Here is a 4,300-nt window from a genome sequence, read left to right on the forward strand (position 1 = left end):
TTTTTTTTTTAACAGATCACACACTCAAAATTGAATTCAGTATTATTTTCTTTCTCTGCAATGTTGAAAGCTGGAAATTCCACGGAAACTGTAAAATTAATTCAGTAATTCGGGACTTTTCAAAATGTCCAAATTTGGGGCATTTAAAAGTGCTAAAATTACTCAGCGATCAAAAAAGATAAACTCATGCAGCAACATGGATGTAACTTAAAAGGGTGATGCTAAGTGGAATAAGTCAAAAGTTGAAAGATAAAAATACTGAAAGGTGTTACTTATATGTACAATATAAAAAACTAAATTAATAGTGAAAGACAAGCTGAAAACTCACCTTTGATAGGTGACTACAAAACTGAAATACCAAGAGGGTGTGAAGGGAGAGAGGAAAGAGCAAAGAGGGAAGTAGCACAATGGTGTATGGTGGTAGAATACAGGTGAGTTCATGGTGGGTGCAGTGTGGAGGTAATACCTGATGAGGAAACCCCAATATTACCTCAGTTAAAAATAAATAATTATTTTTTTAAAAATAAGGAAAGGAAAAAGACTGGTCTTGAGCTGACAATGTTAAGTTGGTATAGGGAAAGGTTTGCTAGTTTAGTGACTTTTGTATGATTGAAAATGAGCATAATAAAAAGGAAAAAGAAAAGTTGTAGAAAGTTTAACAAGCTGTTTTAAGTTCATGTTGTTTCTTTGTCAAAACCTAGATAATAAAATACTAAAGGTGACTTAGTGGTTCTACAGTCAAATTAATTTGTGAGTGTTTTCTTTCCTTCAATTCCCACAGTAACCTCCCCAAAACTCTCCTCCTGCAAAATATTTTTTTTCTTTCAGTAAACAGTTAAAAATAATTTATGACTAGAGTAATCAGAATCTCAGAGTGTAATGTTTGCTGAATACAAGAACAGTTTTAATTTTCCATGAGAAACCAGTAGGCGGTGCTAACACAGGGAGGAGACTGTATTGAAACATTTTAAACCACAAAGATGCAAAATAGGTGACCAGTTTTAGGAGTTGGAGGATTCCCAAAGTGACTCATGAAGAAGGAAATTTGCAAAATTTGAGTAAAGATAAAAACATATAAGTATATAACATAATGAACAATAAATATTAAATTAAAACCTTAAGATGACCAAAGGATGGTAGCATAATCTTTATTTACAGGATTCAACTACCGATTGTTTCCCATATTAAATGTCTTTTTCCTCCCTTTCATTATGCTTATAATCTCATCTGGAAAACACCATGAAGTAAAGCTTGTGTCTTCTCCTAACCTGAACACACACACAACCTCTACTTTAGGTAGCAACTGTCCTCTTAATGAAAATTCATTGATTTCTCAAGTTTATACCCTCTCACTGTCTTTCTCTTTTGAAAGAACTTCAGTGCTTACAATTGTCAAGGAACTATTATATGCAAGTATCATATTGCATTTCTAAGTAAACATAAGCATTTCTACTTATGTACATTATTATGACAAAAAGCACAGGATGTTGCAAGTGGCTTTCTAAGCTTATGTTAACTAGTTAAATCATATGAAAGACTACAATTTAGTAATGTACTCCCAAGAGTCAAAATGTAAGGTTTAGTAACTAATACATTTTGTCAAATCCTAAAATTATACTCTTCAATATATTGTTTCTGATAGTCTATACATAGGAGATAAACCATCCTTAAACAAATGTAACAGAACTTTCTTAACAGAGCATCACTACCCTGACTACAAAAATAATTCACTTCAACTGCCAAAGATCCTGACATAAGAGTGTGCAGAGTAAAAATTACTGTTTTCTAGATTTTGCTACAAATTTTAACCTACAGATAAGCTATCCTTTGCACTGTTAAATCATTCACCACAAAGAACAAAGAAATATAAGGACAAAACTTTTGTTCCACAAGCTGAGGTTACAGACTTAAGGGAAATATTTCCTTGAAAAAAGCCATTTGTTAGGGGCCTTTCTCTGTGCTGGAAATCGTTTGTATGTGTACAGATAACCTAGGAAAAACAACCTAAGAAGTAAAAAGTTATTTAACTTGCTTTCTAATTATTTAACAAAAGTCCAAGTATACGTACATGATGAATTTAAGACTAAACTTTTTAGTTAAGAAAGCTTCAAGATCAAATAATTTAAATAATATTTATCCTGCAGATCTTAGGATTTAAAGTAGTGCTCGAAATGTATTTGGACAGCAACTTTCCAGCAGATGCTGCCACTGTATTATGCACAGAAAAGGCTCATTATCACCACCTAGAACCTCTCCAAAAAGTAGTGTTAGATTACACTGGAAACAACAGAACAATGATATAAGCCAATTCATAAAATAAATTCAGTTCTGAGTACTATAATGCTACCAACACAACAAAATCAGTCATCACCATTAACAGCCCCTAGCCTGGCTTGTGCAGGGTTCTCAAGACTACGGTTGGTACCACTATCAGGTGGTTTAAAAAGAGGGAAAATGCTGTCCCTTTAAAACTCAAAGAAACGGCTGTTTTGTACCTTAGGAGTGTAGTCTCATTAAGGCAAACACTTTCTTCCTCGACAATAAAACCCATCTGACCATCACAAAAAGTAACTATTTCCCTGGAAGACGCCAACAAGCACTTAAAACCAAGGCAACGCGACAAGGAAGGGAAAGATCCAAAGGCAACACCTCTAATGAAACAAAACCCATATGAACGAGCAAGACGGGCTGGGAAAGACCTACTGCACGGTTTACTCCTAGCAAAGAGGAGGAGCAGGAATTGGGGGGAGGGAGGCGGGAGCTGGTGTCATCGTGGAGATCTGCAAATGTCTCGAGCTCCGGCCCGCTGGCGAGGAGCCAGCCCCTCCAGAAGACGCAGACCCTGCCTCTTCTTCCCCCTACTCCCGGTCGCTGCGAGGGGCCGCTCCGGCCAGCCCCCGCCACATTCTTGGCCCTCGCCCCACCTGCTCTGTTCTGCAAGTGGCCCTCGGAGAACTTACAGGGCCCGCCAGCAGCAGCGTCCCCGGCCGGCGCCGCCTGCGGCGCAGACGCCGCCCGCCGCGGATCCAACCTGGGCGCAGCCGAGTGAGGGACTGTATTTTGCGCACATCCAAACACCGATCCTGAGCCAGGAACGGACTTTGGTTTTCCCTGGCTCACGGCGCCGCTTTCCCCACCGCGGGCTCGGACACTGCCCAGAGACGCGCGCGCGCACACTCACACACACACACACACACACACACGCACACACGCACGCACGCACACACACGCACACACAGATTTCTTGGCCAGGACCAATGTTGCCATTGCAAACCCGGGAAACGCCTCCAAGGGGACCAAGTACCTGCTCTCTGCGAGCTGCTCAGCTGTTCACTTCATCCTCCGTTGACAAGGAAACCAAACCGCACTTCATTTTTTTTTTCCAGAAAAACCTTCCACTGCCATCATTTGAAAATTGATTTACGGGGAGGAAAGGGGGAGGAAGAAGGGATAATATATAGATATCAGGATATCTATCATAAAATTATCTCGGTTTTTTTTTAAAAAGTCAAATGTGCAAAAGTCATAGTTAATTTAAGGGAGAAAAAAAAGTATTTTGTTTAAAAATAATCCCGGTAACCAGCTGTAAGAAAAGTTTCATGTTATCAATGGGTATCAAAAACAGGAGGGAAAAAAACGAATTTGTTCTCACCGACTTCCAAAAAGGGAACAAAAAAATAGAAAATTCATGTCTTTGCTCAGTGGTTTGTATCAGTATTGCAAAACCACAAACTTGTAAACACTGCTGTAAAATCCCACCTATACAAAAATCTTATTATAAAAAGAGTATGCCAAAAAAGAGTTAGAAACATGCTTTTTATCTTTACAGAGGAAAAAAGAGGCACCATACTTCACATCGCTTTTTCCATAAAACCAGTTGCATATTTTGCTGGACTTGGGAGTCGCTCCCAACGGGCACGGTCGCCCCGGACTCCCAGACACAGCGCCTTGTCTACAGAACCATAGCATGCTAGAAAAACTTGGATTCAGGAAAAGGCTCAAAACCATGCTCCTCCAGCTTTCCCAAATATAAACAATAATCAAAGAAGTGGAGAAAAAAAAAAGAAGAAAAACAAAAACAAAAAAAAAAGGACAAAAAAAAAAAGAATAGGACAAGAATGCCACTGAGAAGGTACTCACCGAGCGGGAGTAAAATGTTGGAATAAAAATGAGATTTAGTATAAAATACAGTATGGCGGTGGAAGAAGGAATGAAGCGCGTTTTTTTCTCTCAGTCTCTGCCTCAGGCACTGACACGTGACTCGGAGCCAGGCTGACTTGCAGGCAGCCGGGAAGGACCG

The 4,300-nt window shown here is 39.4% G+C and overlaps 1 protein-coding gene across 11 annotated transcripts in view; it reads right to left on the minus strand.

Annotated features, from left to right (window-relative positions):
• RALYL (RALY RNA binding protein-like) overlaps nucleotides 1-4,294 on the minus strand; it is a 580,783-nt gene extending 576,489 nt beyond the window's left edge. For 6 of the 11 annotated variants that reach the window (XM_012722964.1, XM_012722957.1, XM_012722956.1 and 3 more), the window contains exons 1-2: nucleotides 4,141-4,294; nucleotides 3,305-3,398 (exon numbers count right to left, since the gene is read on the minus strand). The gene's annotated coding sequence lies outside the window, so the exon portion shown is untranslated. Of the gene's footprint in view, nucleotides 1-2,960; nucleotides 3,174-3,304; nucleotides 3,399-4,140 lie in introns of those variants that run through there. The other 5 variants (XM_004679761.1, XM_012722961.1, XM_012722958.1 and 2 more) reach the window with 2 other exon arrangements.
• Nucleotides 4,295-4,300: the final 6 nt, after the last annotated feature.

The sequence above is a fragment of the Condylura cristata genome, unplaced genomic scaffold (assembly GCF_000260355.1).
Source record: "Condylura cristata isolate star-nosed mole 26May11 unplaced genomic scaffold, ConCri1.0 scaffold00009, whole genome shotgun sequence".
NCBI classification, from domain to species: domain Eukaryota; kingdom Metazoa; phylum Chordata; class Mammalia; order Eulipotyphla; family Talpidae; genus Condylura; species Condylura cristata.